The 26,786-nt window shown below is 45.6% G+C and overlaps 1 pseudogene; it reads left to right on the top strand.

The window, feature by feature from the left end:
* Positions 1-1,791: 1,791 nt before the first annotated feature.
* Positions 1,792-23,279, top strand: LOC149355359 (uncharacterized; annotated as a pseudogene).
* Positions 23,280-26,786: the final 3,507 nt, after the last annotated feature.

Here is a 26,786-nt window from a genome sequence, read left to right on the forward strand (position 1 = left end):
GCAAAATGGACACTTCCACGAGCTAGAACTAACTATGGTAAACAAGCACTTAACTTCCTTATACCTAATGTTCTAAACAGCTACGAATCTAACCAGCTGAGCATGTATAACCTCCGACCACATGATTTAAAAGTGTACTTTGTAAATAATATTCCATAACTTCTTTTCATATATTGTAGTTTGTGTATGTATCGGTGTCCTTTTCCCCTTTGTAATCAACCCAGCAGTGTATAACTTTCAAATGCATTTGTTCAGTTTTAATTGTTTTTTTCTAGTTTCAAACTACATCTCTGTGTACCCATCAGTTCAATCGTAAATATTATAAATTCTTTCTACAGTGTGCTCGTATGCGATCTGCCACCGTTGTATGCATGTGTTTATTTTATTATTTTGTAATGGCTCTTAGATGAGCCACAGGCATTTTCAAGCTATTTTCTTTAGCTTTTGGCCTGTGGCTCATCCTAAAGACTGTATGCACATTTGTAAAATAAAATAAAGTTTGGTTTGGTTTGGAAAGCGCACAAACCTCCCAAAAGCTTCTGTGCGGTTCATAGCATCCTCTATAAAAACTTGTTACAACATTTAGTAAGCTCATTTGGTAACCAACGTTTGATTTGGTAAGATTTGGTAACAAAACAACAGTAAGAAAAACACAACACTACGCGCAAACGCTATCCGTCTGCACAGCTATGTCGTGAAGGTCTCTACTAACCCCATCTAGCGATAGAACTCTCTCATCCGTCTACGAATAGCATCGCGTTCACAGTTCGGTTTTTTCTTGGGTCCCCCTTGTATTTGCATTCCTCACAGCCACCTCTACTTTGCAACTTTAAGCGCAACCGAGCGAAGAAATGCCGAGCTACTGGCACGACAGCATACGTACCTTTCCTATCGTCCTAACGTTGTCGTCCTCACGACGCTAACATCGACCCAGTGAGTAGAAGCGCCGGGCTTCATGAGACAGGCGCCCAGGTTTTCCTCTGCTCACAGCCTGCTCACAAAGCTGAAGCACCTGAGCGCTTCCTCTCATCACCGACTCACAGTTAGCGCACTCTTAATTTCCTATATATAGAAGTTCATGTGTTCAATGAACGCTTTTGTGCCATTGCAACCGCTGTCCTTATAACGGGCTACCGGCAATAAACTAAATTATATTTATTTATTTATTTATTTAAATACCCTAAAGGCCCAAGTGGGCATTATATGGGGGGAGGGCATGAAAACAACACAATACAGAATATAAGCACACAGTAGTTAACAAATACAAAGAATAACTATATATACAAACTGCAAGTATCCAGCACTGCAGTAGCTGAAGGATACATACGTTGAGCGTATAAGACTTAATTCTTTGACAATACTGAAAATATCAGGGTGAGTTTTCTAGACCAAGGTGCGCTGAATGTTTTGTTTGGAAATGTGACAACTCAGTTTCAGCAACTATGTCAGCCGGTAACGAGTTCCATTCTGCCTTAGATAATAGTAAGGATGATGTTTGACACTTCAGTGTTCGTGCGAAGATGGGTTGCACTTTGTGGGAATGATCAGACCGGGATGAAATATGATGAGCAGGGGCGATGCGATCAGCTCTGAACGAGGAGTCAACGTTGTACAAAGAATAAAAGAACGATAAACGAGAGAACTTGCGTCGAGTGATAAGGGCGGGAATATCATAGCTGCCACAAGTGCACTGCTCCTCGCGTTTCCAGCCCGCCTGGACCTTGTGCTAGGTGTCCTCAGACGCTACCAGTGACGAGTGCTCCGTGTGCGCTGCTGCAGAGTATGGGCGGCATGACGGGCCGCTGGATACCAGACACGCCGCCAGACGGCGTCGGTATCCCACTGCGCGCTGTGTATCCGCAGCTGCCGCGGCAGCACTCAAAGCGTGTTCCTTCGTCGGCAGACCCAACACGGTGGACTCCATAGTCGCCGTCCCAGCGCTCGTGTGCGTAGCCAGATGACGGTGGGAGTACTTTCTTGAGACAAGCACACTTCCGAGATATTGAGGCGGAAGCCTTTAATGCCTCATCGTTGTAAGCAGGAGCTGTCGACAGAAATGTCACGCTTTTCAATTGGTCGAAACGGTCGTGACGTCACAGTGCGCGAATTTCAATTGTACTTTGGCTACTAACCATGCAACCAATTAAATGGATCGTTTAGTGATGCTCCAAGTAAGTTTGACTGAGTTTAATTAATTCCCTACTTAACCAATTAGTCTAATTAACCTTTCTAGTCAGACCAGATAAATAAATAAAACCGAGTAAGAAATTGGCAGAGCTTGGGTATCGAACCCCGGTCTCCAGAGTGCGAGTCGAGCACGCTACCAATCCGCCATGCCAGCTCGATGGTTTGGAATGGACAAAGGTGCGTGTAGTGAATACGGTGTCTTCGTTCACTCCCATCTTCCTCCCTTCCCGTTACGGCGAGGTTTAGGTGTCCACCGAGATATGAGAGACAGACACGTTTCCTTAACTCAAAAACCAATTTACCAACGAGCAAGGCGTATTTGTCCGCCTTTCAGATTGGTTCAAATTGTCCTGACGTCACCACGCGCGAATTTTGACGGGTGTCCACCGAAATATGTGAGACAGTTACTGCGCAACTTCCTTTCCTCAAATACAATTTTCGACTAGTGTCTACTGAGATATGTGAGACAGTTAATGCGTAATTTCCTTTCCTCAAATGCAATTTTCATTTTCTTCATTACGGCCCCTATTTCTTCTTTCACTCACACTTCCTTCCTCCCTGTATGGTGCGGCTCAGGTATCCACCGAGATGACAGAGAATTACAGCCCCATTTCCTTTCCTCAAAAAGCGTTAGGGCAACGCATCGCGCCGAACGGGTGGTGGCGTTCCTTGGACTCCGTGGCAGCGCTACAACACGATGTCGCGTTCCACTCCTAAAGGCGAAGCTTAAGCGTCATTAATTGGCATTTAATTAATGCACCAACAAAATCTGCAGTGAACAATCGCGTAGCAGAATGCAGCACTCAGGCTTTCGCCTTTCAACACTTTAGCCGCTAAAGTTCCTCGTAATTTTTCGATGACGGCTCTGCCTGCTACTTGCGGCCGAGAATGCACCGGGAAGCTTCGAGGACAAACGAACGCGGAGAGCAAACCACGACCGTGGGTGTTGTCTTCTTCCTCTTTGTGGTACGCGCGTTTCAGTGAAGCAGCACGGGTTAGAAGTAGGGTAAATACTAAAATTGGGCAAGACTGAATAACTGCGCTTCGAGAAGAAAAATAAATGAAGGCGAATGAAAAGGAAAACGAACGAGGACATGGACAGTAAGAAACGGATTTAGAAAGTGGAGTAACTTCAAAACGACGAAAACGTTTATGGTATGCTAGACACACAACGAAAACACTGTACTGGAAAATGCTGTGCTGCTCTTGGAAGCGCGGTTACCTGACTATACTCACAGTTTCAGCTTCTAACTCTGCTACCTTTTCTACGAGGTTTAGGATTAGCTAGCTCCATACATACGACAAACCCGGCAGCCTTTTACGGTACCACTTTGCCTAGGCATAAGCTCCAACAGATTATGTTCACAAATTCCCTGCTCTCGAAAATCTCAGTCGCCATGAGTTCTTTAGTACACGTTCAGAACCTGCGGACTGATTCTGTACTTCACTGTTACTACACCCTCCAAAGAAATGCAATGAATTTCCCTCCAAATGTGTTAAACGGGCCTGCAGTGGAGCAGTTGGAGAATTTTCGAACTCATACTGCATTTTTCACGGATACCTTCAGAAAAACGAAACGGCAGATATTGGCATTTTCTTTCAGGGCTCTTGATTGGAGTTACTCTTTTGAGGTCCCTGATTTTGCGGGGATATTCGCTGCTGAATTTGTATAGATTCAGTGGACCTTACAAAATATCCCGAGCAATATAGATCAGGTCATTGTGCTTACTAACTGCCTTTTTGTCCTGACTGCGCCCGATGGCTCAAGGGAGGCTCTTCTGAGCGGTTCCGTAAGGTTTTTCATTAAACCTTTTGTTAAGAAATGCGATTTCACTGTGTACCTGGTCATTACGGCATTGATGCTACTGTAATGGCTAATTTTTTAGCAAAGCCTGCCCTTTGCGGTTCTCTGGTGCTGTCAATGCCAAACACTGTGCATTTGACAATAGCCCACTTTCCACGTTTCCTGCAACTGCAATCATTGAATCATTACCCTCTCCCTGTTAAAGCACAATCTCAGCATTTGGGATTCACATGGAGTGTCCGCTTATGCACTTTAAGGCAATGCGAGGTGTCCATGACCCTCTTGCGGTGCAGAGTATCACGATTAAATCTTTATTTTGGCCGATCGGGGTTCTCTCTATCGAACCTTTGTAAATAATGTGGGGAAATTTGATTACTTGATCACTTTCTCCCCTTCTTTCGGCGGTTTGCTGCTCAGCGAAAAGCTTATATGGAGATTCTCTTCGCTCAATCAAGACTTCCAATTTCAATTCGGATGCTCTCTCTTAGGGCAAGCGCCAGGAGATATGTTCTAATATCAGTTAACTATTATCTTGATAATTAAATAATGGCATCATGGATATTCCTTCGTTAGCTATAATGTTCAAAAGTTTTTCCTTCAACGAAAAATTTGACTCACGTCAATCTTCAACCAATCGATGTGTTTCGACTGTCTGAATGTGCAATGCACCGTGGCAAATCCCCCACTTTGGGCTGGTGCCATTCCAGCGACTCCACCTGAGGCAAACAACAGGAACGAAAGCACGTACGCCAACACGACCTGAAGCAGGTCACTTTGATCACACTTAGCTTTAAAACACGGGTGCTGCAGTCGTGGCTGACCTAGTGTTGTGTGCAGATGGAGTGCAGGGCGCGCCTATAAAATGCTGTGCACGAATAGAGACGCACGCCTGAATCATGGCATTGTTCTGCATCATAGACCTCTGCACAGTGCAACGCCTGCTTTCACGGAGCAAATTAGACAGTCTAGTTCCCAGCGGAGCCTTATTGGCAGGTTAGGCCTCGTTGCTGGAGGTAGTCTACACCCTGCGCTGAATTTGATGGAAGGAAAGGCGCATAATTGTATACCTCTACTATTGGACACCTCAACCGCACCGTGAGAAAAAAAAACACTCAGAGGGCACTTAAGACTCATTCCGTGCTGTGCAGGCGAAAGCATTAGTTTGTCATCGTTGGTGTTCAACCCTGACGCAGGTTGCGCACTAAGAAATGAAAAGAAGACGCGCCTCGGAAAGCTGATTACACAAACGCTGAATCCACTAAGGTTCAATTGAAAGAATCTGACACTCAGTGCGAGTACTTGTTACAAGCTAGCCTCCTACCTGACTCAAAAACGTATGCAATATGAAACGAGAAACTGTATGACACCACCCGTAACTGCGTACGACGAATGGTTGCATCATAATATTAATACAAAAACTGGATTTTCACGAAAGGAAACGGCGCAGTAACTGTCTCACATCTCAGTGGAAACCCCAACCGCGCCTTAGGGGAAATGATAAAGTCTGGGAAGGCGTACAGTCGAAGGCGCACATGTAGTCGGATCGAACACCTGTCGTAAGCTAGCCTCTAGCGTGACTAGAACATGTAAGCTTAATGCAAAGAGAAATTGATTGACAGCATCCGGAACAACTCCTCATAATTTTGGTACGAATGTAGTCGGGAATACTGCTGCCACATTAAAATCAGTCTGTGATAGATATAAGACGAATCAAATTACTAATATTGTCTAAAATTCTGCCGCTCTACCTGCTGTGAGCGGCCTATGGCCGCTTGATGACGTCTCCATGTTTTTCTTGCTATCGCTTGGAATTTCCGTGTTATCTGTGAGTACACACACTAACACACACCGCCGGTTTTTCTCGTAATAGGGCCAGGAAGGCTTTCGACTTAAAACCCGAACGCTGGTTGCAAACAAACTTTCTGTCTGATTCGCGTTTTTCTGTCACGGCTCGGTTGAGAACTCCACCATGCTTTTTCGACGCAGTTGAGCTTTTCGAAGCAGAGGGGCAGTTTGGGCTACAGATTTCAGTAACCATGTGCGAGTGCACACTGTGGTTCGGGAAGAGTAAGAGGAAAAAAGAGAATTAGGGAGATAGGAGCGAAAAGGAAAGGGAGCTGAGGTGCGGTGCGCGAAGTCGCCCGTGATTACAGACCACCTGTGCACGCAGTACGTGTCTCGCGCATTGTGCTGTCTTCCTTGTCGCCGGCTGCGGCGCATGGTCGTGTGGGGGTCGCCAGAAACCCCGAAACGCCTCTTGGGGAAACATCGTCAAATTGAAGTATTCCCTCGTGGTTTCTATTGCACTTCCTCAGTTGCCCTCGCTGGGGACGTAATGTCGAAGTCATGAAGCACAAGCGAATCGTCGTCGATGGAGCGTCACGGGACTCTCGAAACCAATCCAGATCGCTCGACAACATCACGAAACACTTGCATTCATTCTGTTTTTAAGCGCACCATCATGGGTAAAAGCAACAAGGCTGACGAATGAGCGAGTTGGCACTGAATCGAATAAAAGCAACCTCGCACCTGAGTACGCATTTCCTTGATTGGAAATTAGGAGGAAACAGGAAGGAAGGAGCGAAAGATACACAGATCCAAATAAGCCAGTCGGCGAATGCAGTAGTAAAGTTTCTGATTTTTTAACCATGAACCCATCATAAAGGAGACCAACCTTCCGGCGATAACTCTAATGATGCTGCGAATGCTAGAGGGGGCTGCGTTCGCATCTCGATTAACATTTGACTACTAATGCATGGCACTGGCATCCGTACTGTTCAAAATGTCCACCGGTTATTGTTATTCCTCATCTAATTTATTAGGCCATGTACCAAAGGGTTGACCTAATTGTTTTGTCTCTGGGGGTGTAAGCTGAAGTGCCATGGTCCTTCTGCTTTTGCCACCGCGCGATCTCCGGGCAATGGAGGCAGCCGCCGATATGACAATGCCATTTGTCTTGACCGTCGGAGATGGGCAGCAGTCCGTCGCACCGGCCACATGGAATCTCTCGACCGTGCCCGTAAACCGAACCTCTTCTGCAGCCGTGCTGTGCTGCGGGCACTTGCGGCTTTGCGGAGTGCGCTGCGTCTTTGCTGTGAGCTGTTGTCCCCTAAGACAGCATGCGGCAAAGAGAACAAAGACGCTGTCTGCGTTCCTGAGCTAGCTGTGGATAGAAGCCTGGGGACATCATCATCATCACCATCAGTGCGGCTGCGTTGCCGTAACTGTCTACCACTCCAAGCCTTTCGGCTGTTAATTTCTCGTCAGCCATCTCTGAATAATGGTCGAAGCCGCTACGTTTAGTTCTACCATTTATCCATGTTCGCCCTCTTTCAGTTACATTCGCACTGACTCACGCTCAGAGAGGCGCTCTCACACTAACAGGGCTCACTTTCAGGCGCGGTTTTATCCAAAATTTAACAAGCAACCTGGTTTACTTCTCAGCGCTGGATTCCTTACGACACTTCTAAAGATCGCAAGGTCTCAAAAGATGAGGACAAGGGTTCTCCTTGCACAGGACTAAAAGCCCTAGGGGTGCCAGAAGTGCACCACAGCACGACTAAAAAAGAAACTCGGTGCCCTGTTTACTTTTGGAAAAGACGCTATATTATCTTGGTTCACGCGGCTAACACATGCATTCACACTATGAAATGAAATGAAAATTTGTTTTGAGGAAAGCAAATGACGCAGTAGTTGTCTCACATCTAGGTGGACGCCCGAACCACGTCGTAAGGGAACGGATGGAAGAGGGAGTGAAACAAAAAAAGGGAGGAAGATGTGACGTAGTCGTGGGCTCTGAAATAATTTCGACCACCTGGGGATAATATAACGAGCACTGCCATCGCACAGCACACGGACGCCTTTCGCGTTTCGTCCCTATCGATACGCGACCGCCGCAGTCGAGTTTGATCCAGACTGCGCCACTTTCTGTCACGTCCATTTGCAATCACAGGGGCTTCCTTTCCCTGAAAAGCATTCATATTGATGCCTTCAGTGTGAGCTGAAGCGCGCACGCATCTACTCAGACGGGCTTACGCATGCACGGCGCCGATCGTGTTTTTACGGGCTCACTCATTATACTCATGAACGAGCCGCCGACTTCTGACCTTTCACCTCCGTTATATCAGCACTGTCTAGGTTAAATCAACACGTCATTGATCAATTCGGGTGGCGTAACTAAAGTTACGAGCTGTATCAAATACCTTCGAGCGTTTCATACTAGGTATATTACCGATCTGTTGTGAACCAAGTTTTGAGTGGTTATAATGCGGTAGTGTGGGCTAAAGAAAGGGACGGAGTGAGGATGCACTAGCGCTGATGGCGTCACGGAACATGAGAAATACAGCATGCAGCCATGCCTTGAAAGCCTTTGTGTTGGGTATCAAAGTGATCAGGTTTGATAGCCATGAGGCAGGCTCAATTGAAGGGTGATAACATTCTTCAGTGTTTACGCAACGATGTACCACTGCAAACGGGGTGAGTTAGAATACTTCGGATTCCCTTTTTTCTGGTAATAAACTGACCAGTTCTGTGCACACGACTGTACAGAAATGACATGGGATATACAGCGAAGACAACTCTTATGATGTCACATGGCATGACAGAAAGCATAGTGTGGCTCGGCCTATTTTATCTTTCTTTAGTCTGAACCAAACTCTTCAAGTCTGAAAGCTTCTTTGCGCAGAGGCAATGTGGGAGTTGTACGATGGCTTGTTTGGCAACGTCATGCGTAATAACACATTTTTACTGAGGCACTAAACTAACTTGACGTGAATACTCTCTTGCAGCAGTAAGTCATGCAGTAGCGGGCCGCGAGAAAATGTAAGTGATCCATCGTATTTGTAATCACTGTAATTTCTGGTATGCAGTCCATTGACTATGCGTGCCAAAAGTTTGAAAGTTTTCGCTTTGCAGGCTGTCTGTAGGTGCGGACTTTACAGTATTGTTTACTCAGCATCGCCGAACATTACATGCAATTGTCAACGCTTATTCTATTATGGGATTTTGTTGTACTTCCGCTATGCGTGTACATACCTATATTATTTACGCGCGAGTTGCTCAACTGACTCCTGCAGGCTATGTACCGGGTCCGGACAATCTAGAAAGGTAATATATTTCCTATCTGTCCGACCCCCACCACCTCACCCGAGGCACTCCTCAAGGTGCTGTTCTCTCTCCTACCCTTTTCAATCTTGCTATGGCCCCTCTCGCCTCCCAGCTAGCTGAAATTCCCGACCTGCATCATATATTTTACGCCGATGACATCACTCTCTGGTGTTCATCTGGCTCTCCCGGTCACGTACAGGACACCCTGCAACGTGGCCTAGATCTCATCGACTCCTTTCTCACCACCGCTGGCCTCTCTCCTGCTCCTGAAAAATCCGAGCTTCTCCTTCTCAACCATTCCTCCTACCAGCGCTCACACAACCACTTCGTCTCTCTCCACCTTTCTGGCTCTCCCATTCCTGTCGTCACACAGTGCAAAGTTCTTGGCTTCCCTTTGCATGCGGCTAAGAATGTGCAATCCCTTCACCGCGCTGTCACCACCTGCCACTCTGTAACTCACCTCCTGCGGCGCGTGGTCACTCGACGCTCAGGTCTCCACGAGGCTCACGCGTGCCGAGTTGCCCACGCGCTGGCCCTCAACAAGGTCTTGTACTTTGCACCCTACGCTTCCTTCACTCAGACTCAACTTAACGCTCTCGAGACTGCCCTTGTGGGCCTCTACAAGGCAGCTCTCAACCTCCCTATCACTACCTCTACCACTAAGCTCTTTGCCACAGGCCTCTTCCATCCTCTTCGTTCTCTTCTCAGTCTCCATCGTGACTCGCAGCTTGCCCGGCTTTCCCTTACCCGTCAGGGTCAGTGGTTATTGACTCAAGCGGGTATCTCGCCCATTCCAATCTCCCCGTTTACCTCTCCTATTCCCACCCCCGCCCCCAATCTTCGTATCCTTCCCCTCCCGACCAACATGCCCCCCGTCCTGCACGCCGGACGTCGTCATGCGGCCGCACAGCACCATTCCCCTCTCTTTGATACCCAGGGTGTAGCTTACACGGATGCCTCCTTCGTGGTTCCTCGAGGTTCCTGCGGCTACGCCCTGTACCATCCACACCTCCCTGCTCCTGAAACCCACACCAGCGGGCCGTATCTACACCCTCCAGACGCATTGTCCCTCGAGTTCCTCGCCATTGCGCATGCCCTCCAGTCATTTTCCCTCCTTCCCTCTCTCCAAGAGTACACAGTCTATTCGGACTCACAAGCCGCTATACACCACATACAGAAACGCACCCTGACCCCTTCTCTCCAACAGGAGGTCGAATGAGCGGTCTCCGCACTGCAGCCTTCCATCGTTTTCCTCCGCTGGGTCCCTGGGCATTCAGGGATTGACGGCAATGAGCTGGCCCATCAGCTCGCCCGCGACACACTTTTCCGGGCACCGTTGATCCCCTGGCCCAAGCCCTCGGAGGACGGTGGGAGACTCACCCTTCGCCGCACCATAAAAGAGGTCTACCTTGAGCTCCGCCTCGACAAACGCCTTTACCCTCCCCCTCATCCATCACTCACGGTGCCGGAGTCTCGCCTTCTTCGGCACATTCAGATGAATGCAGTTATCACCCCGTCCCGCCTCTTCCTCTATCGCTATCGATCGGACCCTTCCTGTCCCAACTGCCCCTGTATCTATGCGGACCTGGCCCATTGCCTATTCTATTGCCCGGCTGCTCAGCAGTCGGGTTCCTTCCCCCCACCCTCTCTATCCATCACCACCTGGATCGACTGGCTTGGCGCTGAAGGGGAAGAAGAACAGCGGCTTCTGGTCGCCCAGGCGGTTGAAATGCTCGGCCTGTAAATTATGGTCGATTAAAAGTCTTTTGCTACTACTACTATATTTTCCACCAAATTTGAGCATGTGAGCTATACACCGGGTGCGGCCTGTGTATCGGCAATTGCGGTGCGTTTGTTCGGGCGTCTTTGATTCATTACAAATGCTCCAGTTAAAGGACAATGTGCTATGTGATCACAATAATTAGTTGTTGACGTCGTGTGACGTAGCTGAAATCGCAGGGTGAGTGCGCTAATTTTGATCCACTTGTGTCCTAAAACAACATGACCGGGTCATAGTGCTCTTTTGGCGCATGAGGACCGTGCCACTCATGGGAGGTTGTCGCTTATGACGTCATGTTACATGGTAGAATATTGGAATCACCCAGCCATATTTCCATTCTAATAATAAGCAATGAAGCTGACAGAGTGCGAATGCTCTCTGCAAAGACACGATATGCCGGCCATAATCATCGTAATTTATTATTCTCTTAGATGCCCAAAAAGCATATCGAATGGGGGCGATATAAAGCACAGCAGATGCAACAGATGTGCTACCTGACGTGATACAGCTTCTAGAATACAAAGAGCAGAAATATTGTGAGAAACACTGCAGAAAGATTCAACACGATTGTTCACCAAAGACAATATACCAGCGAGAACAGAGCACATGAATAACTAATTATTAATTAAAAACACTGCGACTGAAGAGATAATTCTTTGAGGATTGGTTATGGCAGCAACTCATCGTGGAGTTTTTTCCATGATTGAATAGTTGTAAGTAGCGCAGTAAGGTAGAAAACAAACACAAGGGTGGACAAAAGGTTTCAAAGGGTCATTGAGCAGAAATATTGGCAAGAGGCACACAAGAAAGGCGCTTTTGATGAGGCACATCATTTTTCCTGAAAAAGATACTGTACTTAAAATATTGCTTACCTCTGCCAGGTGAGCGATAAACTTCACATGAATTCAGGCACTAGATGCTCGGTGGTAATCCGATAGGATATAATGGGTTGTTTCAACCTACAAAAACTTGATGCGGTTAGTCACAGTTTCGCAGCAAGCGTTCCAAATTAAAGATACACATTACAGTTCACACCTAAGGAGGGCTTTGTTAGCAATGAGTGCAGGGTTTTGTCGGGAAGAACGCTATGTCTAACGGAGCGGCGGGAAAAACTTTTCAACTTCGAATCCAAATTTCTTAGAAATAAATGCATCTTTCGCTGCCGGCCAAGTGGCAACAAAGACATGAAATGCCGAACTATCGGATTTTGCTATAAAAATATTAATAGAGCTCTCCTCACTGTCCCTTTAATGAGAAACAGATTCCTTCATAAGGGTGTCTGACCATGCACTGATTCGAAATTAAGGATACTTCTCACGCAAGTATGAAGAAATTATTTATAAATAGTAGTAATAAATACCTTTTATAAACTTGGTAGAGGCCCTTTAACTAAGACCTGCACCAGAACTACTACTCCACTGGCATGTACACTTGTTTTTCTCTTCATAGCGTTACCGCCGGATGATGATGACTTAGGATGGAGTCTTGTGGCTTGCGCGCACAGGAAGTTTGGAGAAAACTGGCCTATTTTGGGCATTTTCACTTCCATAGCAGTGTTCTTGATGGTTCCCTCTGTCCGGTTAACTCGTGTGGTGCAGTATGGAAGACATACGAAGCCTTCAAAAGTGATGTCCAGAGACATCATCAACAGCAGCGTGATGAGGTGGTATCCACAACCCTCATGTGTAGTGTGCCAGAGCCAACAGACTCGCACCAGTCTGACTCCACATGGGGCTGAACATTGTAGGAGTGGTGTTCTGTTGTCTGTCCATTTGCAGGCTGTGCAGTGTGATGACATCACTCTCCTCATTCCGGACTCATATGCGTCGTTATCATCCAATAAGAGAGGACACATCACACAACTTACGCCAGGTTGGCTGTGATGCTGAGAAGATGCTGCCAGATGCTCCTGCAGATTTAGACCTTGAGCAGCCTAAGTTTATTGAGTCAGTTGAAGTGGCTAATGAGAGTCACTCTAAAAATGCTGCATTATTTGCTGAGAATGTAGCACTCTTCCTTCTGAAACTGGAAAGCAAGCACCGTCTGCCTGCAAAAACTGTGCAGTATGTGATGGAAGGAATGAAAAATATGCACCAGTTGAGCCAGGATATGGCATTGCAGGAGGTGGTTAAAAGTTTATCGGGTGATGCTATGTCAGAAGTTCAGGTTGAATTTAATGAAGATTTGATTCATAGAGTAGTATCCGGGGCACTCAAGCCTCTGCATTGCCACCCGAAGTTTTGCAAAAAAAAACTTTCATTTTGCTCCTTATACTGTACCATCATTTACCATTATGTTGCCAATGGAGAATTCATTGATTTCTTCATGTGCCAGATACAAAACAGTGCAAACAATGTATCTGGGGAGTGCATGCAGGACCATCCGCACTTCACAACATCCGAGAATGAGATTCAAGTGATCTTGTACCAAGACGAGTTTGAGGTTGTAAATCCTTTGGGTTCAGCTAAGGAAAAATTTAAGATGCTTGGAGTGTACATGACACCTAGTGACCTGCCTTTGGACTGCAGGTCGCGTGTTGAAACCTTGCAGCTGGTCATGTTTGAACTCAAAAAAATGCAACAAGAGTTTGAGCTACATCACGTGCTAAAACCTATAATACAAGATTTGGCAGCCCTTGAAAAACCTGGAATAGAAATTAATGGAGAAACCCGTAGGGTCCGCTTGAGCTTTATTGTTGGTGATAACTTAGGGAGTCATGCAGTAGGGGGCTTTCCTCAGAACTTCAGTTCTTCAATGCACTTTTTATAGATTGTCTGATCTCAAGATCAGATTTTGAGCAGGAGCTGCATGCAAGCAGCAGAAAGGTGAAACCCGAAGAATGATTTGAGCGCCCTAGAACAGCTGGCAACCGGGGGTATGCAAAATAGCTTCGGTATTGCTGCAGATTGTCCCATCCATGCCCTTGCCCACTACCACTTGTGCAATGCAGGCTTGTGTCGATACATTGGTCATGATGTTTTTGAGAGTCATTCAATATGATTTGGTCCTATACATACGGTACTTTGTCAAGAGAAAAGCTTGGTTCTCGTATGAGCATTTAAACAACAGAATCTCAGGCCTAGGATATGCAGCCCGTGACATGAGAAACAAACCAGCTAGAGTACCAAGCCAAAGCGAGAAACGAGCAGGACATGCTATCAAAAACTGCACACTTCTCAGACCCTGTCTATGTAGGAACCAAAATTGCAGATACCGCAGACCCAGTGTGGCAGCTGGTGCTTGTGTTGATGGACATAGCCGATTTGTTAACGGCAAGAAAATTAACGCCAGCTCAGATCGCATACATGAAGGTTCTGATAGAAGAGTATGTGATGTGCCGCAGTGAACTCTTCCCAGTTTTCAAGCTCAGGCCGAAACATCACTATATGCTGCGCTATAGTGAGCTTACTGAGCAGTTTGGCCCACTTATTCATTTATGGACCTTGCGCTTTGAGGCGAAACATCAGTATTTTAAAGAGTGTGTTCGCTCTGCTAAAAATTTCAAAAATGTCACCAGCACCTTAGCTGTGAAACACCAGCTGTACCAAGCTTTCTTGGCTGCTCAAGGCCTATTTCCCATTCAAAGTTTATTTACAGACATGGGATATTCTGACCGAATACGTTTGGTGGAAACTTTTAGCCACATGCCAGTCCTTCAGGAGAGCAGACTGTTAAGAAAGTCTACTATCGGGTTTGCACCTACACCCTGGGCGATTATGGTCTCATAACAGGAACACGTTTCGAAGTTATCTTTGTCAAGGTTGTTTGCATTTTTCAGGAAAAGAAAGATGGCATGCAACTGTAGCTTCAGCACATACCTGGGAAGTTCATCCTAGCCCTGTTTCTGTATTTATTAGAGCTGTCTACAGACACTGTAGGGCTGGTTCCTCCAAAGGAATCGATTGATTCATCATTATATCATCCTTACGAATATGAAGAGAATTTAGTTATAAGGCTGGATTCCTCTTTCTCTGAAGCGCTGTAACTCTGATGTCGTTCTTGAAGGATATTAGACATCAAATATTTGGCTACATATTTTCTTTGCATTGATGTCTAAGACGTTATTGCAACCTTATGCAGGATTGCTGCGTGGTATTTGCCTACAGTCACTTCAGTAATTTATAATTAAATTTCTCCTTTCATGCTGTTTTGATTTTGGTAACATCAGGCAATCACTGTGACATCAAAGGTTAATATAGGTCATTTGAGGTACGAAACACTACGTATAATAGCAGCATCATAATCTTAAGTCGCAACGAAAAGCCACCCTACATGAAGACTCGGAATGGTAATGAATAAAGGTGCTGTAGTCTTATTATGGATTTTTCGTCTTTCATGTGACCTATACCTAGTTATGACGCTTCAGTCATCATTTAGCTGTTGAAAGTGAAACTACAACAGCATGAGAGATATTCAGTCATAGATTACTTAGCGCTTGTGGGTGAATGCCTAAGTAGCGATTCACGTGTTTTAACGTCTTACATGATTACAAAGAAGAAAACATGCAAAAACAATTTGATGACTGTGTATATTTTCATTACAGGCTGTTTGTTTCCTGGTATTTCGTTCTGCGATGCTGTTTAATTCTAAGTCAACATAGCCAATCATGCCAAGCCACCTGTCGTGGCTGGATACAGACTTTCAAGCTCATGTTTCCTATCTCTCCACATTACAAACCCCTGGATTCTTTTCTACTGAAGTGGCCTTTTTCTTTTCTGTTTTGGAGGTCATCGAGTTAATCCTCAAAGGGTCTTTTAACCCAACCTTGTCTTAAGAAAACAGCCTGTGCACTGGCGCTCTTCTGCCAACGATGCCCTTGCGTCATTAAAATCCGTCAACACCATCAGCAATTAAAATGTAATCTATACTTTAGAAAGGGTAAGCAGATAGTTTCTTGACACTCAGAACGTGAAAAAGGGAGGAGAAAGCCTAACGGTGCTTGACAACGTCTTATCAAGAGCACTTGTTTTCATCTGGGCAAAGTATTCATCATTGGTGATGTTTAAATAGGGCCTTCAGTCTAAGAAAGAATGTAGAGGGTGAATCCTCTCACTGGGCCTTCCAACACCCTTCCACTTCACGCCCTCCCTCCCCTTACCAGGTCATCCTCCTTGAACTGAAGGCCCTATTTAAACTTGGCCAATGATGAACAATTTGCCCAAACGAAGTCCTCTTGAAACAATGGCAAGCACCCTGAGACTTTCCCCGCCCTTGTTCACTTTGTGAGTGTCAAGAAACCATCTGCCTGCCCTCTCTCAACCACAAATTACACGTTAGTTAGTGACGATGATAAAGGATTTTTATGATACGAGGGCATCTTTTGGATGAAGAGCGCCGTAGTACAGTCTTCAAGCAAGGTTGGGTTGAAGATACGTTTTTCAAGAATTTTACCTTATAGGTAAAAGGACCAAGCCAAGGGAAAATTTGTATGCACTGCATTACCAGTGGGTACCTGCGACACTGGGTATTGAACCCCTATATCTCCCACATGCAAGGCGGAAGCTCATACCACTAGGCCTCTTCTGTGGAGACAATTCATTTGGGATGTATTGGTTCTGTTGGAGTTGGACTTTTAATTGGGAACCAAATATACTGGTGTATTTGTTGTGCAGTAGTGTTCCGCCGCACATTTAATGCATTTCTCATTCTTTGTGGCTGCGTTTAAACCATGTCCTTCAATTTCATCCAGTAATCATTGTTTGCTACCATAGTAAACCTGCTAAGATGATTCAAATTCCATGTAAAGTCCCATTTAGACCAATTTTCCGACTGCAGTCTTGAGGAAGCTATAAATAAAACATTCTCCTGTTTTAGTATTTATGCACTTAAATGAAATCAGAAGCAGGAAAAGGCGGTCCCATCAGAACATCACATGGAGCAATCTGCCTCCAATCTTGTTCCAAGTTGGACGGGAAACTGTCTGCAAACAGTACATTCTTCCAAGCAATTTTGTCTGACCTGAAATATCAGCAGGCTAGCAATTTGGTAATATCCTCTTTATTGTTGCAGGAATTACAAAAATGCCTTTTGTGAAGATATGGAGTGTCGACCATGAGAAAAAAAAAGTGGCATGCATTAACACCTACCAAGACATCAAAGAACAGCCATTGCAAAAAGATATTTGCACTACGGAAAATGCAAAGGTAAGGCCTGTGCTGGGTGGTGAAATGCCTGTAGGCGTAATTATAAATTTTTCACAATTCTGACTTGCTGAATGCACCTAAAATACATGACATTATGCATTATAGGATGTGATGAAATAATGTTCATGGTTGGGTAAATGACGGTGTGCTGCAAAACAGCTCTCTGAACGAGAAAAACTATCATGGACCTAACATTTTCTGCAAGCTTTGTGCTCTATTCTGAGACAAAATCGTATGTGTATTTGAATTAGTAGCGATTCTGAGCATGATTGTAGTGTGTTGGTGTCACCCATTTAGCTTTCTCTTAAGTCATACTGGTGCAGAGTGAATGGTGTGTAAGGTCATAAAAATTCGTCCTGACCTGGGAAAAGACTCATCTAACAGGGAAGGATGGAATGGTAATTCAGGGAAACTATGTGCTGGAGTAACTTCTTGAGAGAGCTACTGTTTACTGTTTCGTCGTGCTTAGCTCTCAAACAGTAGCTACTGCTGAGTACAGGATGTGGTCTATGACTTGGTTTTCAGTGCAAACCACCTATTCTGTTTCAGTGCAAAGCACCACTTTATAGCTCTACCTGCTAAGTTAGCGTGTGTTAACTTTTTGCAACTGGACAGGTGTATGTGTGCACATAATTACTGAAGAAATTTGTGGGCTTTCAATGCATATATTGCCTCCGCAGGTCTTTCTTAGAGATGGTACAGAGCTGGAAGAGGGCCAGTTTGAAGAATATCTGAGCCAACTTGCTGTGCACGAAAGAATATTTGTTGTGGGCGAAGCCTCGGCGCCTGCTAAACCTAATCTTCAAGGTGTGAAAAAACTTATTGGTTCTGCATGCTATTCTTGTCTGCTGCATAGCACACCTAGCAGCCTTATCAAAATAACTGCATGCACAGTTACAATTGCTCGGTTAATATTAACACTACTGTTTACTGTTGCTTATGAGCATAGCTTCACTTTGCAGTAATTTTCCATCCTTGCTTTCTCTAAGAAGCATATACAGGGTGTCCCAGCCAACTTGGGCCAAGATTAAAAAAAAAAACTAAGTGTTCTTCAGAACTGAAAGCGCGTGGATGTTGTTAAGGTTTATGTTAAATTACAGCACAATTTTTTTCGGTCCACCTAATTGAGTAGTTGTCGAGATAACTTTTTAAATAAAGCTTGAAACGTACAGGCGGCAATAGGAAAGTTGTGGAACTCTTAACTATTGTCCAACCCAGGCACTTCCAACGAGTAGACATAGGGTGGCCGTTTTTATTCGGGAAAAACGAAAGCCCGCGGAGTTTAAAAAATGCCACGTGGCAGGGCGCTGCGTGCGCACAGATGCGCCGCGATTGCAGCGCTCTCATCCGTGCTTTCTAAAACATCTCTCGCTTCGCACCTTTCGTGCTGCCCAAGACAAGACTTCGCGTTGCGCTTGGTTCCGAGTAAGGCGCCAGTGGGTTCGGGTGGCAATTGAAAGAAAGCGCGGCTCCTGTCTTTCACTGTAATTCACACGACGCTATCAGGCTTGTTATATGCGTCTGCTTGTTGGGATAATGCTCCCAAATTCAAACTCATGAGGTTGTCATCGTTCTTCCGCATGCATTCTGCAGACGTGCGTGCGCAATTACTGGGGCAGAAATGGGAGCCGCGCTTTCTTTCAACTGCCGCCCGTACCCACTGGCGCTTATCTTGGAGGCAAGCACAACGCGAAGCTCTGTTTTGGGCAGCACGAAAGGCGCGTAGCGAGGAATGTTTTTACAAAGCACGGATGAGAGCGCTGAAATCCCGGTGCATTCGGGCGCACGGAGCGCGCTGTCACGTGGTATTTTTATGCGAAGCATATTGCTAGAGCTACCAGCCTACCACTCACGCCGTCGCCGTGAGACCCCTAGCGGTGACACCACGTGACACCGTGACGTCACACCACGTGACACCGTGACGTCACACCACGTGACATCGGATGAGAGAGCCGGCCTCCACCTCGCGCCGTCGCCGTGGGACCCCTAGCCGTCACACCCGCGCATTCCCGCGCATTTCGAACGCGCGTTCACACTCGGTGTAGGTGAAACGCTCGCTCCACCGGGCAGGCAGACGCGGCTTCCGTGGCAATCCAGGCGCTCACCCAACGCGCGTCTCGGGGTTAGTCAGCGTTCCGCTGTAGCCATGCCGTTGTCTTCCCCCACGACGAAGGCTTCTAGTGGTTGTATTAAAATGACCAAGTATTCAACCAAGGAAAGCCATGTATTACCAAGCCTAGCCACTAATATGCTTCGCATTCCCCATGCTTAGCCAAGCTGAGCCTCAGCAATTTTTTTTAACTCCGCGGGCTTTCGTTTCTCCTGAATATAAACGGCCACGCTACGTCTATCTTGTTGGAAGTGCCTGGTTTGGACAATATTTGTGGAGCTCCACAGCTTTCTTATTGACGCCTGAACGTTTCAAGCGATATTTAAAAAGTTAGTTTATTGACCTCGACTAATTATTCAAAGAGGACGAGCGAAAAAATGGTAGCATAACTTTAGATAAACTCTAGCAACATCCACGGGATTTTAGTTCTGAAGAATCCTCAGTTTTTTTTTATAAACCTTGGTCCAAGTTAGCTGGGACAGCCTGTATAGCGAGCTGTACTTACATGTTAAACACTACTTTTATCTGTGCATGTGACCTTGCATTAGTTTTGCACGACAGAACGCCACACGTACGAAATAATGGTGCAGATGTTGAAAACCGTGCAGACACAGTAAATACTAAAGCTTCTCTGGCGACTTCCAATGAAATAAGAAGTTAAATATAGTGTTTTGGTAGCAACATAATCTCATTTTAATGATTCTCTCATGCTAGTTTCATATTATAACACTGCATTTGGCAGGTTGTAGTGCCACTGCAAGGTGCCAAAACAACCAATCTAGAGAAAGGTTTTTCGAGTTACAATGCTGTTAAAAAGAGTAGATAACGGTGTGATATTTCAACAAAAATCAGCTCTTGTGACCAACATCGGCAGGAATACTGCAGATTAATGCAAGCAGGACAGCTTCTTGTTTTCATGCATTTAAGGAACATGGAACATAAAAACGAAACAAGATAAAAACTTCCTGCAAGGCAGCAAAACTACAGGTTGTGTTTCTTTAACTCCTTATAGAGCAACGTGGAGCAGGAGGCACTGAAAGACTCTCCAAGGCTCAACAGGAGAGCTACATATTTGTATTGGACACGAAATGTCTGCCAGAGAATGTACAAGAACGTCTCGAATGTGAAACAATGCCCCTTCCACCAAGAGAAAGGAGAGGTCGTGTGGCATATTTTGGATCAGATGAGGCGCCGGACATCTCGTCCAATAAGGGAATTCATAAGGACAGTGGCCGAGGACCTTGTAAACAAATTCTCGGGCTCCCTTGAGGACACTGCTCTTGATGGCAAGGTGCTTGGGAGGGGATATGACTCCCTGTTCCAACAAATGGAGAGTAGGGTGGTAAAGCTTCACCGTGGGCAGTATGGCTCAGTACCGGAGGACTTTGGCCGCAAAAGAAAAAGAAACTGTAATTATGGATGCCAGAACTGGCAGCCTCTTCTTAATGCAGAGGAGGCAAAAACCCGACGAAAAAGTGTCGTTTTTGAAAAAGGAGGGGCAGTAAACGTTAAAAGACATTGATGTACCATTGGCAATGACTCGCATGAGTGAAACGTATGCACTGCAGACACTTCATCAACAGCGACAACCCGGTGCATACAACATCAGAAGTTATAGAGCAATGGCCTCTGCTGTTTCACAGTCCTTTATTCTACAAGCACTGCGACAATCTCCTAGGGAAAGATGTACAGGTAAGGAACTTCAAGCAATAATAATAGTTGTACATTCAGTTTAGCTTTGCAGTCATGGCTGGACCGATAGTGGCAAATATAACTTAGGCTTTCAGGTTTCGTATCTTTTGATAGTTTTGTGAGCTTTTCAGTGCATCTTGGCTGTTTTTAATGAGGGAGTAATTACTGATCAGTATCCATCCTATGCAGCTAAGCAGCTTACACAGAAACTTCGTAATTAAAAGCTCATCCTCGTCCAGAGTTCAAACTCTCCACCACTGCCTAACCGGGGCAGTCTCCCCATTTAGCTAACTTGGGCGGCTTGCATGGCAGTGACTGTGCTTGGGTGGATAATAATGAATAATCACTCCCTTATTACAAATGTACTGAGACTTGGGCGATTCTTTGTGGCCTATGTGAAGCGTCCTCTTTCTAAAAAGTGGAAGCGAAAGCAATTTTTTGTACAGACGTTGAAATGTTTGAAATAGTAGAAACTCTCTAGGTTATCTTGTCGTCAGTTTCATGCACTCGTGTGATGGTACTGCAGCGTGAACGCTGCAACATCAAAAGTATAATAAATATGGGGGGTGTCGGTTGAGTGTGTTGGTGCATATGCTTCTATGCACTTGACAGTGGGCAGTTAATGGTCGTGCTGAATTCTGTACACTATGCCATGCATGAGCTTTTTTCCAAAATGCAGAACTTGTGTATTTCAGAAAACATTTCAGGCAAATGGTGCCGCGCATGCACCACTGCTCTGGAAGAGCCTTAAAGACACATCTTCAATAGATGTCATGTAGATGCGAGGAACAGCATGCCAGTAAAAAAAGAATGAAGCAGCTTGCCAGGAATACTTATAGCCCCTGCTGGCAGCTTACTTCAAGGATCTCCCAAACGCCCTCTAGCATGTTAATGAGGTGAGTAAAAGGTATGCGATGAATTACGCTTGTATGGAATGTCCATTTGGGATATTTCTTGTGTTGGTGCCCCATCCTACCACTGGCTCTTTCCTGGCCTCAAGCTTAATGAGCAAATGGTTTCTCGGAAGTGTGTGTTTTGGTCACGGCTATTCTTATTATTTAAAACATTTCAGGTTTTTGTATTACTTGTGTACTGTGTGTGCTGTATTTGTATTTGTATTGTAATACATTCGGCACCAGTAAATAATGTAATGAGTGCTAGGAGCATCGCTCCCCCGATAGATCCCTTACTTTTAAGGGATCCATCAAACACTACCTAATAAAAAGGAACAATTCTTAGAGCTCGAACTGTGTATATGACTGTGGTGTGTTGGTGTCACCCATTTAGCTTTCTCTTAAGCCTTACTGGTGCAGAGTGAATGGTGTGGAAGGTCATAAAAATTTGCCCTGATCTGGGAAAAAGACTCTTCTAGCAGAGAAGGATGTAATGTCAGTTGAAGGAAACTGAGAAGAAATAAAAGTTGGCCTGCATGAATAGCCTACCACATTCTAACAAATGAGGTACTTTACCTCAAAAATAACCTAAAAAAGGTCGATATATAACACATAGCATCTACATAACAAAAAAGAGCCATGCAATCGACTATTACTAAAAACCAAAATCTGGTGAAGTTACTTTCAGTGCACCTTTAAAAGGTTTCCATATATGTGGAGGTGATCCATCTCCATATTTTAGTTATTTTTCTCATTAGAAAAACGGTTCATAAAAACTTCCTCATTGATGTCTTGTGCTCGGTATCGTGAGCATCAATACTGAACCCTGCTTGCCTTTATGAAGGAAACTAGATTTTGCAGAAATTGTGAATTTGCAGCAAAAAACGATCCTATTGTCTGTTACTGAACTGTTTCTATTAAAATAGATGACCGGAAATTTTGTGCATTTGATTACTAACTATGCAAGTAGCTTGTACTGTCTTGCACATCATCTAAAGTGAACAATATTTCCCTCCCTTTCAAGGAAGGCACAAGTATTGCATGAAAGGTCCCCGAGCTACCATCCACGCCTGTTGTTGTTGCACTTGGTAAGCTAACCTCTTTTCTATACTGCTGGTTCTTAAGTTGCTTCCCAATAATTAATTTGAGAAAATGTATTACACCACCACATGTCATTCTTCCTTCTCGAAGCTCCCGTGAGTGTTTGGACGAAAAGTAACTGCAGTAAAAAACAAAGTGGTAGTGATGAAAATTGCCATCAAAGCTGTGGGGTGCTCTGTACTCGGGTTCTGTGGTTATAATTTTCACCGCGTGTGAACTACTTTTTAGGCGCAGATAAAGTAAAGGCGATTAGCCCTACCAGCCGAGTATCAGACCGCCAAAGTCTCGCTTCTCGAAACTGTGACATAAGGTAAACCTTGCGTTCACTTGTAGAGCGAACTATACTTTTGGGGCGCAGACTTAGCCTGTGTAAAAAGGCACACTAGCTTCGGCAGCGTTCCCTGCTATGTGTGAAACTGAGTATAATGCATATGATTGTACAGGTGCCCTCTTTGCATCCTAATGGGGAGCCCTTTCTTTTCTGATACTTAACCTCTACGCAACCTAATATATCCAGATCGGGGATCTTGTGAAGATTTAGTTACTCACTCATTGAAATAGTTTGAAGCACACATTTAAAGTGCTTATAGTTCACCAGTCCAGTTGCATAGGTGAGCAAACAGCACAGTTGTACGCAACTGATAACTTGTAATTAATTTTTGTGCAATTTTGTAAATAAATGACTGCTTTAAGATAGTAACGTTTTGGTAATTCAGTTGTTTATTCGTTCGTTTTTCTGCAAAAAAAGGCTAGCGGAGCGAAGTGCCTGTGACGATGTGATTGCGACAAATACTTTGGCCACACACGAAGGTACAGCCGGCCAAATCTTTAGCTGGTGTGCGCGATGGCCGCGTTTTCCGTGCTCCTGCCCCTTGTGAAGGAGCAAACTTGCGAAAATATCAACTCTAAGCACAGGCTCACTAAGCCCGTGCTTAATAAGGAGATTTCCGAAAGTTTGCTTCGTTGTAAAGAGCAGGAGCGCAGAAAAAGGGGCCATAACGCACGCCAGCTAAAGATTTGGCCGGCTGTACGCGTGACTACCCGACGTGTTGCGCTTTCCACGGTATTCGTTCGTAGTCTTGGCTCAGTGGTTATGGTGCTCGACTGCTTACCCGTAAGACGCGGGTCCGATCCCGGCCGCGGCGGTTGAATTTCTTTGGAGGAGGAATTCTAGAGGCCCGTGTACTGTGCGATGCCAGTGCACGCTAAAGAACCGCGGGTGGTCGAAATTCCGGAGCCCTCCGCTACGGCGTCTCTCATAGCCTTAGTTGCTTTGGGACGTTAAACCCCATAAACCAAACTAACCAAACCAACCGTTCGTAGTCTAGCTGGCACCAATCCTTCTCGCAATATGTTGTGCCTAGCTAATTCTTTTTCATTGAACTGTTCAGAAACGGAGCAAAGGTGGCATGGGCGATGCGAAGGAATACTTACAAGATAGGCGCTGACTACCAATTGATTCGTTTAGACTCAAAGAGAGACATTTTTAAGTACAACCATCACCCATACATATGTCGCACGATCAAGCAATAAACTTGTACATCTCCATGCGGTCAATGCTTACTAACAGCACATACAACTGTTTTGCGCAGCAAAAAAACAAGAAAATGTATATACAACCAGCTTATCATATGTAATATCAACGCATCTCTTGGCCAGGCTGCGTCAAAAGAGAAAAAACGAAAAACTTTAAAACAGGAACTAGTGTAGACAGTAAAACCATTCACAGGAAAGCAGTGTCAGAAATGAAAAAAAAACAAATTATCCCATTTAAACAGTAATCAAGAATCAGAAAGCGCGAAAGACTGCATGAATCGCCTTCCACAAAAAAAAAGAAACAGCCTGCACGCGTTAGTCCAGAAATCGCAGCTCTTTATAAAGGAGTGAAACCGAGGGTGTGCTGAAGTTTCGACCACCGCAGGTGGTCGAAATTTACGGAGCTTTTTACTACATCGTCCCGCATCGACCGGGTCGCTTCCGGACGTTAAGCTCCCGTCAACCAAACCAAACCAAACAATCCTCTCCCGCTTTAGAAACATGAAAAGCTTGGATAAGCTCGCTGCAGTTTGTCTTTGGAGTATGCAAGGAATTTGGTTTTGTTGTAGAGCGGTTTACAATCGCAGTTCTGACAATGGTAGCCAAGAAACCGCCGGGTTTATTTTTTACGTTCAAGTTGCGTTTTCAGGCCCTGTCTTTATGGTGTCTTCCTGTTTGTCCATTGTAAAGTCTAATGAGGGGGTCCTTATTCATAAGTTTAGTTTGCTCTTGCATTTTGTGTACTTGGTGGCGTGTTTCTCAGAGCATGATTCATGTTTTCGATCATCAAACATTGCACTGACCTTGCCAAGCTTGTACTAGGCAGGGAAAACCATGTTGATGCGATATCTACTTACCATCCTTTTGTTATTGTGCTTCGTTCTTCGCTTTTTTATAAAAGTTGTTTTGTAGAGCAGGCTTTTACAAATACTGGAAATAAATACACTTGAATAACCAGCACTAATTAGACGATCCACTTGGGCATCGAAGCTTTGAAAATGGTGAAAAGTAACGCAATAGTAATGGATTACTGTTCTGTACTTATTCAGTTACTTCTCTGGGACGGTAATTGACCATTGTAACTGACCATTGTACGCGACCATCGTCCGCATATTTATAGGCGTGAGCCGACCTACGATCTTCCGCCGACCTCCTCCCCTGTGTCGCATGAGCCGCCTCCGGATCCCTCTTCTCTTAGTTACCGTTTCCGTTCCCCCCGCTCGCCGTCTCCTGGCCGACGTTCCCGTTCTCCGATTCTCCGCCGCCCACCCGCCGCGCAAGCGGAAAACTAACGGCCGCAGTTCCGGAGGCAAAAACTGCTCCGCCAGCGACTCGCTCAAGACCTGTTTCCGTGCCCGCCAACATTATCGCTGTGTTCGCTGAGGGAGTCGCCGTCGTAGCACTTCTAGACACTAGCGCAGCCGTTTCCGTTCTTAGTCACACCCTCTGTCGCAGACTCAAAAGAGTGACGACGCCTCTTCCCGCCGTTTCTCCGCACCGCCAGCGCTCAGGACATTCGACCTTTAGCTGCGGGCACCTCCGCCTGCTTATCGAGAACGCCCCCTACACAATCGAGTTCATCGTCCTCGCCCGATCATCTTACGACGTCATCGTTGGTTGGCACTTCCTCTCCATACATCACGCTGTTATTGACTGCACCCGTGCTCAGCTTGAGTTATCGCCCTTTAGTGACACTCCTTTGGAAATACCCGGAGCTTTTTCCGCTACTGTGGTCTTCTCAGAAGACACGAACGTTCCGCCTTTTTCTTCAGTGCTGGTGCCTCTTTCTTGTGCTGCTCTCTCCGACGCAACTGTCACATATACGCCCTCTTTACGATGCGCTGATCGGAAATCTGTTTTGCTGCCTCATGCCATGCTGCAAATTATTCGTGGTTCAAGCACTATTATGTGTCCCACCCGTTATCCTGCCCTACCACTTTGTTCCGTGGCCAATCGCTTTGTAGTGTTCGCGGGCTCGATCCAGCCTCAGCATACCCCCTCGTCGATAGCACAGCCGGCCTTCACGTCAGCGCCATTCCGCCTGTTTCCACCGCCAATCCGTCTCCTCTCGATGTTTTGAAGCGAAAAGCTTCACTACCCGCACCACAGCCGCGCTTCGCGTGAGCCGTCGGAGCCAATATTTGCCACCGCTGAGCATGCGCGAAAGCGAGTGACGTCACACGCGGCACAATTAAAAAATAAAAAAAGGCAAACAGTGCGCCAGGAAACTCTCATATTTCGGTGGACACCCGAACTGCGCCGTAAGGAAAGAAAAATGAAAAGAAAATTAGTGTTAAAGGGCCCCTGAAACGGTGTCCATGTAGGCAAAGAGAAGTCGAAGTACTGATAAACACTGAACAATCCATCATCCTACCGCAAAAATTTTTGATCTACCTTGTGTGGAACCAGAGATAATGGCTATTAAAAATGACCA

Source organism: Amblyomma mixtum, chromosome 3, assembly GCF_055824585.1.
Source record: "Amblyomma mixtum isolate Tamu chromosome 3, ASM5582458v1, whole genome shotgun sequence".
NCBI classification, from domain to species: domain Eukaryota; kingdom Metazoa; phylum Arthropoda; class Arachnida; order Ixodida; family Ixodidae; genus Amblyomma; species Amblyomma mixtum.